A 14,668-nucleotide genomic window follows, 5' to 3' on the forward strand; every position below is an offset into this window, starting at 1 on the left:
ATATAGAAGGGACTGGGTCATTAAAGTGATTATTGGGTTTGATAGTCGATAAGGTTTTTGTAACATCACTGAGATCGTGAAGTTTGAAGGATGACCATTGAGCGTTATTGTTGGGCAATGGCAGAGCAGGTTGGATTAGATCATCAGTTTGAGAATTTTTTGGGATAGCTGAGTTGTTTGCAGCTGTCAGGAGCTCATTCTGTATGGAGTTGTCTTTAGTTGTGCAGAAGGAAGAAAATTCTTCACTACTTAGCTGCAATTTTGCAGTCAAGAGAGCGGTTTGTGCCAGTTTGTGTGATTGTTGTTTTAACATTTTGAAGAGTTTCTTCGGTCTGTTTTTGGCATTGTTAAGTTCCGATCTATAGAAGTCTTTTTTTAGATTTTAGAATACACTTGTTATAGGAGTTTCTAGATTTTCTTAGGAGTTTGACATGAAGGGAAGAGGGATGTTGTTTCCATTTCCGTTCAGTTAGTCTCAGTTTGCGTCTTTCTTCATTAAGGGCTCGGTTGAACCACAGGTAGTCTTTGTGTCGAATTCTTTTGAGTTTTGGTGGGGCTAAGTGATCAATTAGTTTGGTCATCGTGGAGTTGTAATGATCCATGAGTTCATTGGTTTTTAGTGTCTCCAACCCAATGACTGGGCTTGATTTGCTGTAAGGATGGTTTCCATTTTGTGGTGGGTAGGTGGAAAGTAATAATATGATGATCTGACCAATCACATGGGATGATAGAGATAGATTCAACCGCATTGTAGCACCTTTGGAATGAGTTGGTAGTGAGCAGAATTGGATCAGGAAATGGTCTGCTAGGAAGATTTTGATTGTTTCTTTTGCATATGTCGTCCTAAGTGGGAAGGGTATGCCCAGATCTCTGTCCCGTGCTCACGACACCACTGGATTCAAGCTAGCCTGGCTGATGAAGGGTGATGCCCTGAAACCGGTCCTAGGATGCTTGTTTCCGGTCCAGGGAGGATCTGGCTTTGCAGTTCGGGCTGGACTGTCCCCTCAAGGAACAGGGGGAAGACTGATTTGCATAGGCTGGGTCCAAACTGGGGTGGTGTGGTGAGCAAAAGAATGATGGATTTAACTCAGATCCTTGTGACTGGGGGTGAATGTTTGCATTGACCAGCATTCCGTCCATCAATTGTTTCTTTTATATGTCGCCCTAAGTGGGAAAGGTATGCCCAGACGTGGGTCCTGTGCTCACTACACCACTGGATTCAAGCTAGCCTGGCGGATGAAGGGTGATGCCCTGAAACCATTCCCAGGATGCTTGTTTCCGGTCCAGGGAGGATCTGGCTTTGCAGTTCGGGCTGGACTGTCCCCTCAAGGAACAGGGGGAAGACTGATTTGCATAGGCTGGGTCCAAACTGGGGTGGTGTGGTGAGCAAAAGAATGATGGATTTAACCCAGATCCTTGTGACTGGGAGTGAATGTTTGCATTGTCCAGCATTCCATACATCAATTGTTTCTTTTACATATGTTGCCCTAATTGGAAAGGGTATGCCCAGACGTGGGTCCTGTGCTCACTACACCACTGGATTCAAGCTAGCCTGGCTCATGAAGGGTGATGCCCTGAAACCGGTCCCAGGATGCGTGTTTCCGGTCCAGGGAGGACCTGGCTTTGCAGTTCAGGCTGGACTGTTCCCACAAGGATCAGGGTCAAGATTGATTGGCATATGGCTGGGTCCAAACCTGGGTTGTGTGGTGAGCAAAAGAATTATGAATTTAACCCATATCCTTGTGACTGGGGTGAATGTTTGCAGTGTCCAGCATTCCGTCCATCAATTGTTTCTTTTGCATATGTCACCCTTAGTGGGAAGGATATGCCCAGACGTAGGTCCTGTGCTCACTACACCACAGGATTCAAGCTAGCCTGGCTGATGAAGGGTGATGCCCTGAAACCGGTCCCAGAATGCTTGTTTCCCGTCCAGGGAGGACCTGGCTTGGCAGTACAGGCTGGACTGTTCCCACCAGGAACAGGGTTAAGTCTGATTTGCATATGGCTGTGTCCAAACTGGGGTGGTGTGGTGAGCAAAATAATGATGGATTTAATCCAGATCCTTTTGACTGGGGGTGAATGTTTACATTGTCAAGCATTCCGTCCATCAATTGTTTCTTTTGCTTGTCTGAAGGGTCTTCCCAGTGAAGATTGAAGTCCCCTAGGAATATGTCGGTGGAGCGAGGGATTGAGTTTTTGTAATGATTTCCATTAGTTGGTGTATGAATAATGTATTTTTACCAGGGGGGATGGTAAAATATATGTAGTTTGTAGGGATTATTATCTGAGGATTTTATAGAGAGCCAGAGGTATTTACAACATTCAAGGGGTTTGGAGTGAAACTTGGAGATAGGGATGTTGGATCGATGTATAAGAGTGAGACCGCCACCTATTTTGTGTGGTCTGTCTAGTCTTATAATGTTACAGATAGGGGGACAAAGAGGTCTAGGCATGAGAAGGATGATTCCGTGAGTCATGATTCCGTTAAGATGGTTACGGCCACTTTTCGGTTCAGGATGAGGTCAGTGATGTCAGAGGCGTGTTTCATTGCTGAGCAGCAGTTGAGTAGGAGGCAGGAGATCTGATTTGATACATTTCCCAGAGTAAGGTCATGAATTTCAGGGGTTAAGATTACTTTTTGTAGGTTATTAGGGTTTATCTTTCTGTCATTCGGCTGTGAGGTTCTATTCAGATTGATGGGGACTGGGAGAATAGTGAATTCATCCTTATTGGATAGGGGACATGGAGTTGACTCGTAGGAGAGTAGTAGTGTTTGGATTTAGATCTGTTAAGTAGTTATGGTGTTTGCATGTACGGTATTGCGGCTTTGACATAGGCAGTGGCATAGTATTTAGCTTGCTTTTGGCTGAGGCTAATGATTTTTGAAGATGGCTGATTTTTTAGAGAACATTTTCTGAGAGTTGTAGTTTATTTTTAATTTCTGAATTAACGTTTTGTAAGTTCCGGTATGTCATGTCCGTATGAGGTCTGAGTGTTTCTAATTCAAAATGTTATGAGGGAGAGGGAAGCAGCAATGTGCAAGGAAGGCTTGGGGTAGGATTGCTGGGAGGTTTAATAACTGTGTTCGCAGTAAGGTAGGTTTGTGTGGTAGGGATAATGGTGGTCCTAGATGAGTAGTGTTTTCCCAGGTGAGGGGCTTTTTTATGATTCGCTACCAATGCCTCATTGCTATGTGCTCCAAGGGAGGTCAAAGAAGGATTATGGGGGGGGGGGGGCGATTCTGGCGATGGGGCTAGGAGCAAGGTAAGGGATTGATAAGGGTCCTGAGTTGTGTTATAATGGTGGTGAGTTGCTGTTGCTTCCCTCAGGGGTTCTAGACAGGGGTGTGAGTTGTTGAGATTCTAGAAAGACAGAGGAATCTATCTGATCCAAATGGACTATGGGTTCTGTGTTGGTAAGAGAAATATCCCCAATATGGTGTGAATGATGGGAGTAGTTGAAGACGCAAGCTTTTAGTGTGGAAAAGTATTTGTCAAGTTGTTTTTAAGTCCCTATTGGCTGCTTGGATAAGAGCAGTGCCATTTTTGTAGGCAGTTATAATCTTGGTTCCATATGGAATATTTTTCTTATCCTGGATGAATAGTAGCTTAGGAAAGGTAGTTTGCCATTTGGCCATTTGGCCATTTTTCGAGTGAAAAATATAAGGTCTTTAATTCTAACGCCTTTATTCAAGTTGAAGGAGGGGTCAAGGAACAGAGTATCAGGGTTTTTTATAGCAAGTTGGGTTTGAAGGTTTTGGTAGCATTTCTAGAGAGATTGGAGGGGTATAGTATAGAGTAAGAGTTATTTCCTGTCAGTTTCATAGTTACTCCCGCCATGATGAAGAGATATCTGTGACAGCTCAGACCTAAGGTAATTCGGGAGGCGAACTTCGGGAGGCATGCATTGGAAGTGTAGGGTAGGTTACGAGGTAGACCAGAATAGGAAGCTTACCATGGGTGATCTTTTAGTTGGAACTCATCTTGCGTGAGAGTTCTTATGAGGGCCTAACAATATTAAATAGGTAAGCCAGTTACATCAGTAGGATAAGTGTAATTTCAAACAAGCTGCCGCAATGTAGGCACCAGCAGTGGGAGCCCATGTAATTTTCTTTGTTCTGGGTGGAAAGACCAGTTTGCACAACCTACGGAGGAAATGCTAGACATACTATATTCGGAGGGAATTTAGAGAAGGCTTCACTTAATTGTCAGATGGGCCAAATGCAACAGTAGGTTGGGTACTGTAACAAGATGGCTGCCGCTTAGTAGGCATTTTAGTTGTGGCAAAACATTAATCTGAAATGGAATTTCATGAAAGAAGCAGTACGTTTTTAGTCATTTAGTGTTCCCCATAGTTTGACCGTGTGGTAGTAAAAGGAACGGGCCCATGATCTAGAATAGATGAAATTATCTTTAGCTTTAACAGGTGGTTACCAAAATATTGTCGTTTTGTAGGTAGAAAACTCTTGTGCTACATAAAGAGTATGGAAAATGGCAGCAGTATGAGTTTTGCAGATCGAGACGGAGATTTTAAATTAGCATTTGGGAATTATCTACTTATGTTGGCTCATGTAAACAAAGAGATGACAACCTTTCCAAATTATGGTGTTCCTTACGATTAGAAAACTACAATTTAGAACAGTCTATCACCCTCATAACAACTCTTTGCGTGAGGGTACACCGAAGATGATTGTGTAATGTAATTGCAGCAGGGGCAGACCGTTAAAAATGAAAAGGAAGATTTACAGAATCTTCAGGACATATAATATGTGCATTACTAATTCAGAGGCACTTCTTGCACTCACTGATAGTGGTTACGATGAAAGGACAAAAAAGTGAAGGAATGGCTGTTATGTGTTAACTGGTAGCCACATTCTGCCCTGGAATTGGGAATTCGAGAACCTGGTGAAGGTGAAAACAGATGGATCTGCCAGGATGTGGTTGACTGACATACGATCGTAAGTACAGAATACCATAAGTAAATTATATATTGACCAAAGCAGAGTCATCTGTCAGACACATGTCTAATGAGAGGCATTTGTATACGAGTGTCAGCTTTTAAATCTTGATGAACTTGCACACTTCGAAAATGTGCCATTCCTTTAAGAACTTTATGGACAGAATCTGTGCGCTCTAAAGAAATGCCAGGATTACCAGTCCTCATAGGCTTCTTAAGGGTAGCTCATGTTGTTCAGGACATGAAGGTGCTACATGAACTTTAAAGAGGTGGAAGTACACCTGGAAAGGTGGCCACTCGAAACTAGAGAACGAGTCATCTGGATGCCTCTGCTAACTACCTCAATTCAAAAAGTGGTATATTGATGTGCTTCCTACACAAATGCATAATAATTAACTTACATAAATGGTAACAGTAACAGCGATGGTTGCTCTGTTCAGATCATTAATGCCCCACAGATTTTTCTGCCGAGACACACTCATGTCATAACTGTGTTAGTAGTTATAGGCACTTTTGCAGCAAGAAGCCATAGAAGCGCTACCACTGGCAGCAACAGATTAGAGCAAGTTTGATTAAAAAAAGGTAGGGGTTTAAGACCAACTCTTGATACACATAATAAATGGAACAGAATACACCAGTTTGGGATCATTTCACGAGCGCAAAATATGTGAAAGATGCATATTTTCACAGCAATCCACTAGAAGTGTTACAGTGCTTAATTACCAGTTCACAACTTTGTGTTGCCTTGCCAGAGATTGATTCCCATGCCTGTGTAAATGATGAAATAATCACTCCTACAACAAAGGAATCCCCCTTTACCAAACCTCACGGATTGGTACAATTAAAAAAGTGAAACGTTGTTGTGCATTATAGTGTCTAACCTGTGGCCATTGTGTGGTTACAAATGAGTATGTTCATGTAGAGACTCCTCTAGTTGTAGTGACATTCACTTAAGGATTGACTTAACTAACAGATGGAAACAACAAATAGGTGAAATCCTTTCATTAATACAGTTTACATCATCTGCTACTGGGAAAAGCATTTACAGATCCAAAACCCGAGAAGACCATTGGCAGATGTTTACTTAACAAGTTGGGGGAAGCCCATATGCTGGGATTAAGGCAGGGGCTGGATAGGTATTTCTAGAGTTATTGTTATTACTGAATATAGGGGAATTAGCACTCATATTTAAAGAGAATAAACACAACAGGGTAGTACAGGTCAGAATTAAATTACCATCCCAGTGCTTTGCATTCCGAAATAGAGGAACTAAGGTACCCATAGCTGGTTGATCAGAATCCCTAGTGAAATTGCACAAGGAAACCCACTTTTAGCAAGTGTGTAGGAGAAATAAAAAAGTAGTGTAGACTACTCAAGTAAACAAGCATAAGATTTACATAAGCGGTAGTTAGATCTGAAGAATTTAAGGCAAGTTGGTACCATCCACATTGTGTATATCGATAGAAATTATGAAATGCACAGGCCGTGTAAGCAGTATTTAAGATTGAAGTTTAGATAGAGGGGGGACATATAACATAGTGTGAGCGCTCTACATGCTAATTTAAGACAGACTGTTACACACACTGGTTTGGGCTGACACATTTCGTAAATAGTTGAAGAGCTGAATCAGTCCTATTTTACCACCTTTGGCACTGATAAATGGTTAAAAGAATGTGCCTCTTTTGACTTGAAATGCAGCAGCATTTGTTGACTTATTTAAAGTAAGCAAAGGAAAAATAACACACAAAGCAACATAACACAACAAAAATGTAACACAGCACAACACAAAAGCAAAATTAGATGACAACCACAATACAACACAGTAACATCACATTGCAATAATACAGCACATCACTGCACAACAGAAAACAACAGTACATATACCAACACAACAAAAGGTTCCATGACAAATATGCACAGATATTCATATCGCATACTGCCACTTCCAGAAACCTGCTTTATTTAATATACATTTTATTAAACATTTCTGCTTCTCAACTTACAGTTTAGCCAGTATGGTAACATCTTGTATCGAAATCATAATTTTGGCTCTTCTACGTTTCTCATGCCTTTCAGTCAATATACTGTAGAACAATACACACTGACCAGTGGTGTGCCTTCCTATTTCAATACCTATTACAGTTATGTGAATGGTTCATTACTTATCTGTGTTCCCTCGTAATATATGGCACATCGTGCTACAAAACTTCTCCACCCCCTACAAAAACTCTCTTCCCTCCCTCCTCCCCCCTGCTAGGTGTGCCATGGAATACTGTAGCCCACTTGTTCCTACCTAATTCAGGCGAACCTGTTTATATTTGTTAAAGAGTTCACACTGTCTTGTGTGTTAAAGGAGTATGCAGGGGTTTATGTCTGGTCCCCTGTACTTATACCCCATCCTGCGCTTCTTCATCGCCATCATTTTCTGGGTTCTTGAGCAGCGTTACCAATGCTTCCCATGCTCTGGCCGCACCCAGAGATCCTTGTCCTCTTCTGGATTCTCTCAATCTCACTGCCCCCTGGTATTCTGCCCACCTCATAAGTTCCTTCTTCCATCTATCCGCCCAGTGTAAAAGACAGTATCCTGAAGTTGCATTCATATCTTTCTCTGTTGCCTCCGACAGTAATGTTGTCACTACCCTCCAGAAGTCCCCTATTCCAGAAACCCGCTTTGACAGTTTGTGCAGGGGGCTTTACAGGGCAAAGGCCCTTAGTCTTCTCTGCGACCCCCTCCTGGCAAACAAGGGAATCGCTTAGCAGTGTCAGTTAGGTAAGCTCCTCTGTGGGCCCCAGCAGTACCACCATTTGGTGACCCTTTTCTCTCAGCAACTGCCCCCTCCTGATATCAGAGGGTCGCCCAAAACAAACAGACTAGCGGCCCAATAAGTGCCGCGGCCCAGTTCTTTCTGCGGACCCCACCTGGCATGCAGTGGGCTGCACAACACACACAGGCAGAAATCCTGATCGCTACTCTGTTCTCAACAGAATACAATCTCGCACTCCCCTCCTTGGGTCCTCTCGGTAGGATCCTCATTGGATCTCACTACCCCCAGGAATTCTTCTTTTTCCCTTACAGTGCCCACTGGTCGGGTGTCATGCAGAAGCTGGTGCTCCAGGTGCCAAGGTGAGTGTTCTTGATTCTCCTGAGTGAGAACATCTCACCCAGCAGGGGAGCCTGGCAGACCCTTAGTCCCAGTGCTGGTCACAACAGGCATAACTCTTGTAGAGTTTTTTCATGTGATGTACAGCTTTAGTTTTATAATTTTGATAGTCTCAAGATGCCCTTTTTTAATCCATTTCCAGTCACGCTTGTGATTTAGTGTCTGTCTTTGGAGTTTGTGTTTTAGGGGTTGCTCACTTTGAAGTGCCCCACTCCTTTGTTGTTCTCTTTTTCCAGAGAGCAGTTAACCGAGCAGTCTCCAATGTTAATAGCCCCAAGCACAGGCGGTGGAAGTGACTAGAGGTTCACATCTTTCTGTCAACCTCATTGATAGGTGCATCACTAGGTTAAATGAATACCAACTAATGAGTAGCAAGGGGTTAGAAAGTTGTAAGTGGTATGTGTCTTGTCAAGTGGTGATCTTACCTGTAACTGATAAATAGCGAAATCTGTCACTGGGTCCCCTCTCAATGCTTAGAGAGATCCCATCAGAATCCCAACCTGTACCGCCCTACATCATTTGGGACCCTTCATTTAGCACATGGGAAACAGAGTAAGTACCCAGTGCGAGATTTGGCCAGACTTAGCTGAATCTTACACGTCAATCCCAAAGTGTCTATGATATGATATGTACTAGGTATCAGGAGGTAGCTGAATAGCAGTGCTAAATGGTGTAAACCAAAAAGTGTATAAAGTGAAAATATCTAAAATTGAGTAAGAAGGAGAAAAATAATTTTAATGGACACCTCCCTTTTCTCAACGATAAAAACAGTGCATATGGTAGTATTAACAAATAACTACACAGATGTAAAAGGTGGTCGACATGTTTCTGCAGTTTACCTCGGGCCCATGGGTCACCTTACTGCTTCATCAGGACCTAATCTGCTACTGCTAAGTATAGTGATAAAAGTGAAAAACAAAGTAAATGTCACCTGAAATTCTCCTGTTTTCAAATTGTCGGAGTGCAACAAATGGATAGACACACACACACACAAAGTGAGAAGAAATATACATGTCATTAGTGAGAGCATAATATCATCAAGAGTCTGCTGATTTCATTTATCCAGTCAGGAATATTTACTGCAAAATATCATGTTACCCTGCATTGGTATACCGTGAAAGCGAGATCTCGGAAGTATCTTTAAGCATATGAACTTTATAAACATATGTTTTTTCACTCACCCAGTTTGTAGGAGAATGTTGCCCCCCCTCACCTGGCCACAGCGCAGGTAAAACGGAGCACCGCTCTATTTAAGCCAAACAAAAGAAAAAATCAAAGGAAGCACCTAGATGCTGCAGATTAAAACAACACTCCTCGCCTTAACTCGGCAGATTATGTTAGAACATATAATTCATTCCCCAACGCAGGTTCTATAGTCTTCGCCCGCCTTCTCAAAATGCCTATGGTGTTATGAATGGGTTTGAATTGGCGCTTTGGTAATCTAAATCAATGGGATAAATCTTGTCACAAATGCCATCCAAATTAGATGCCTATTACTGGATTATAACAATAAAGTGCAATTCACCCGAATCTTGCTGTAATCTAAATGCAAACCGCCATGTTGGTTGAGGATCAGATAGTGTGGCGATCATTCAAAATTGTGAAATTACAAATACCCATTTGGTTAGTGCTCTGGAGTCCTACTAAGTGTCTAATGCTCCCCACATTGAACGTCACTAGGTGAACACGTTAAATAGGGCACATAGATAGGTCAAATTGTGCTGCATCAATTAAGTAAATGACATAGTTGACAGATCCATATCGCTGTGTGTATCGGTGACAGACCCAGCACGTAAAACAAGCAAGCAAATACCGCTTCTCTTATGATGCATGTCCCGTTAATCGTTTCAAGTTCGGCGAACATTGGGGTTTGTCTACATCCGTGTGAGTTGTACTTAAATATGAACCTCACTCAATACCATATGGTCACCAAACTCACCATCTACTTGCACGCAACCATGACACACCATCCTGCCTACCTGTCCGTCGGTACTCCAGACGTCCTTCTGGGCTGCCTGTGGGAGGTACCGATCGGACAGGAGGAGGTCTATTTGAAGAATCATGTAGTTAGTTGCGGCTTGTACAATTTGACATCATGTGGGCGCGCCTCTAGGGGTGTAGGGAAATGTAGTACTATGTCATGGATAGTCCGGAGTCCGAATCTGTGTGATTGGCTACGGAATGTGTAAACTGACATAATCTAACAGCGCCCTTTCGAACATAGGGAAATGTAGTTTTATACCCCTAATTCTTCAGAGTACAAAATAGACGTGTGAAAAGCAACACCGTCTGCCCATCGTCTATATGTAGCACCTAGGGAGAGACGAAATATGTATTATCTCCAAAGCCTGGTCATGGGTAAAATCATTCTCATAGCCACTAATAATTGACTGGGACGTCACGAATCGACCAAAACGGGAATGACCACTGATGATTTTCGTAAACAGCTTATATGGAGAGTATCAACCTTCTGGTATAATTGAATGTCATGTGAGTTCCCTAAAGTTGTGATGGCCAAAGTGTCAATGGGTTTATGGACTAGGCCTAGTCTAAAACATTCTATCAAATCAACAGATGTTCTATAAAAAGGGGGGGTTCTGATTGAAAAGTAGTCTATGGAAACTGGTTATAATGACATCCAGGGGATGTCTTCGTTTAACCCATATTTATCTGTCTGTAGCTTATATACCCATCTCTGCTCACGTTTGAAAAGGAAGCCACTTACATCGGTAACATGTGTTGGTATTAGTGGCTGTTCAAGTACAGTCCAGTGTAGGTCTGTGGGAGTATGTTTGGCCTCTATAAAGTGATTTGTCATCCTGGTTGACTGTTTCGAGCATCTTATTGAGCTTTTGTCCTCTGAAATCCGTGTCTTGACTCTCCGTGTAGTCATCCCTACATATAGTTTCTTGCAGAGGCAGGTGATTAGATACACGAGATTGCTACTATTGCAATTCGTGAATCTCCGTTGTTGCCACGGTCGGTCCGTACCAATGTCAATGGTCAAGGATTTCGCTGTCTGTCGACAAGCCGCGCAGTTGCCACAAGGATGATGGCCTGTGGCTGCCGGCATGTCCCATAGGGTCCCTATTGCTCGAGGGATCTCACATTTGGGTTCGTGTATGGACCAATTTATTCTTAAGATTCTGACCTCTTTTGAACGCAAATAGTGGGGCAGGTAAGGTGTCAGTGCCTGTGTTTAAGATGTTCCAGTGTTTCTTCACTATTTTCTGAATCTGATTTGACTCGGTTCAGAATGTCTGTACACAGGATATTCGGACTTGTTTGGGCTTGGGAGGTAAAATCTCTAGCAGGCTCTGCCTATTGTTATTTGATGCTCTGTTTTTGGACTTGCGAATCAGTTGTTTAGGGTAATTTTTCAGTGACAAAACAATTTCTAGACTCTTGGCATGGTGTTCAAATGCCTGTTTGGTTGAGCAATTCCGTTGAATTCGTAGGAATTGCCCATAGGGCAAATTATCCCGGAGTGATTTGGGATGGCAACTCTAGTAGCTGAGTAAGGAGTTTTTTGCTAATGGTTTGCGGTATAATTCTGATTCTAGACCAGTAGAGGTAGATGTAATCAGGAGGCCGAGGAACGCCAGGTGTGATCTACTATGTTCCATCGTGAATTTAAGGAAACAGTTCCTTTCGTTCAGCCATGTGTGGAAGTTTTGAAGTTCTTCCTCCTTGCCTCGCCAGATTACTAGGACATCATCGATGTAGCGCTTCCACAGGCGTAAGCTGCCTGTGAAAGGATTAGTGTCTGCAAAGATGTGATCCTGTTCAAATCTGTGTACGTACAGATTAGCGAGACTAGGGGCAAAAATACTGACCATGCTAGTCCCGCTAATCTGCAAGTAGAAAGAGTCCTCATACTGAAAGAAGTTTTCAGTCATGGCCAGATTAGCCAAGGTCATGATCACTCTAACTGGGGTGATAGTATTAAGATCTCTCTCAGCCAATAGAGCCTCTACAACCTCTAGGGTCTCTAGCTGGGGTATTGAAGTGTACAAACTCTCTACATCGAACGATACCAAGATGTCTTGATCTTTATCGTAATCTATCTCAGGTAGAAGTCTGAGAACATCCTTCGTGTCCTTTAAATAGGTGGGCATTTCTCTCACCATGGGTTTCAAAAAGAAATCGACAAACGTCGATAAAGGTTCCAAGAGGGAGCCTATCCCAGAGATGATCGGACGACCAGGGGGTGGACGTTGTGTCTTATGTACCTTTGGTAGTTGGTAAAAGTAAGGTATCCTGGGGTTCACAGTGCATAAGTATTGTCCTTTCTTGGCTGTATCCTTCCTTCACTGAGGGCTTCCTCCACTATATGGCTAATCTCTCTCGTAAGTCTTTCAGTGGGGTCTATGGTTAATTTGCGATAGGCCCTGTTGTCATTCAGTTGGCGCAGACATTCGTTGCGATAAGTCTCAGAGTCAAGTAACACTATCGCACCACCTTTTCCCGCAGGTTTAATGACCACTGACTGATTATTAGCCAAGTCTCTTATTGCTTCTTGTTCCTTTCTAGATGAATTATTAAAAGGTCTTTTGTCCTGGCGGAACAGTTCTCTCAAGTCATGGTCCACGGCTTCTTCAAAGGTAAGCACTTTCGCTGGCAGACCTACCGTAGTAGGGTTGAATGTCGATGGTTTTTTCAGACCTGTATTGTGGTCAGCGTTCTGGCTCTCCGCAAGGGTTGAGTTCTTATTGGCAAATAGATAATGTAACCGGATTTTTCTAAAAAAACTTGCCCATTTCATTCTGGGCAATGAAGGGATCGTCGAGTTAAGGCGAGGAGTGTTGTTTTAATCTGCAGCATCTAGGTGCTTCCTTTGATTTTTTCTTTTGTTTGGCTTAAATAGAGCGGTGCTCCGTTTTACCTGCGCTGTGGCCAGGTGAGGGGGGGCAACATTCTCCTACAAACTGGGTGAGTGGAAAAAAATATGTTTATAAAGTTCATATGCTTATAGATACTTCCGAGATTTCGCTCTCACGGTATACCAATGCAGGGTAACATGATATTTTGCAGTAAATATTCCTGACTGGATAAATGAAATCAGCAGACTCTTGATGATATTATGCTCTCACTAATTACATGTATATTTCTTCTCCCTTTGTGTGTGTGTGTGTCTATCCATTTGTTGCACTCCGACAATTTGAAAACAGGAGAATTTCAGGTGACATTTACTTTGTTTTTCACTTTTATCACTATACTTAGCAGTAGCAGATTAGGTCCTGATGAAGCAGTAAGTTGACCCATGGGCCCGAGGTAAACTGCAGAAACTAGGCATTCAGGGCAGGGGTACATGTCCATCACCATGCAAAGGCCTTTTCTATCCCAACAGGTAGTTATATATTTTAAGCTCAGAGAAACCCAAGCACCAGGATAACAACATTCTTCCTAATAGGACAAGCTTGTGGTGCATATGTTTTTGAATTCTTACTCGGAGTGATTGATAAGCCTCCTAAACATCATCTAAAGACCCGTTTTCAATTTCTTCAATGAACTACTTGTACACATTTTACATTGAAGTTACAGAAGACCTAATCAGCCCTAAATTATCAAGTATGCCAAAAGAAACAGCACCTAACAAAAGGCATGGCTGTGTCTTGAGCTCTGTATACACTGGGCATGGACCCAGGCCAATATACATTGGGTCAGGGTTATTACTCACAGGACAAGCTCAGTGACCACACCCAGTGCCGGTTGGGCCTGGCCACCATGTGTGGTTAGCAGGTACTGAGTGAGGGCACTGGGAATAGCCACAGGTCTTGACCAGCACATTCTAGAGGCGGTGATACCAAGCACAGGGCATGGATTTGAGCATTACACTAGCCATATCTTGCTGGATAGGCCTTGTTCAGGCCGGCTGAGGACACAAAGAAAGGTGCATTTCGGACCATTATAAAATTATACTATCACAAAACCCCAAAATATTTACTGAAAGATCTCTTCTATATAAGCATTATGTGTATCTGCTAAATTGCATAGTGTAAATATGGTTATATTCCAAAAGATAAAAAACCTATGAAATTCCCCCAGCAGTTGTTAGGTATGTCCCCTTAAACCTTGAAGTTTGTTTCTTATGACCACATTCTTCTCTGGTGCTCTGTGCCCAAGACCTGGCCTTTAACTTCTGATGTAAGTGTGGGCAAAGATGAAGTACTAGATATGTGAAAAGCAATAAAAAGAGCAAAGAAAGGCTGTTGCACTTATCTACAAGAAATATTTTGCCTACTAACCATTAATTGAAGCTAGAAAGCTGCACTTCCACTTTCATTATAGGTCCGTATAGTTGTTATTTCTGAACCCAAAGATTATATTTTCACTTTCAACAAAAATAGATGAAGAAGAACAGTTGTTGTCAGTGCCTTTGTTGTCAAAAATAATGGCAGTGGTTGTTTCATACATGTGACCAGTGATTTCATTTATAATTTGTAATGTCACCTTTGAGATAACGTGAGATTTCGAGGATTGCTTTGGGGAAGTTATGTTTGTGTAGCGAACCTTACAGGCACATTTTTGTAGTTTTGAAGTTTTTAATC

At 42.5% G+C, this 14,668-nt stretch overlaps 1 protein-coding gene across 6 annotated transcripts in view; it reads left to right on the top strand.

The window, feature by feature from the left end:
* The window catches only part of NRG1 (neuregulin 1), a 1,782,260-nt gene that overhangs the window by 1,582,136 nt on the left and 185,456 nt on the right, over nucleotides 1-14,668 (top strand). The gene's annotated exons all lie outside the window — the stretch shown is intronic.

This window comes from Lissotriton vulgaris, chromosome 3_1, assembly GCF_964263255.1.
Source record: "Lissotriton vulgaris chromosome 3_1, aLisVul1.2, whole genome shotgun sequence".
Lineage (NCBI taxonomy): Eukaryota > Metazoa > Chordata > Amphibia > Caudata > Salamandridae > Lissotriton > Lissotriton vulgaris.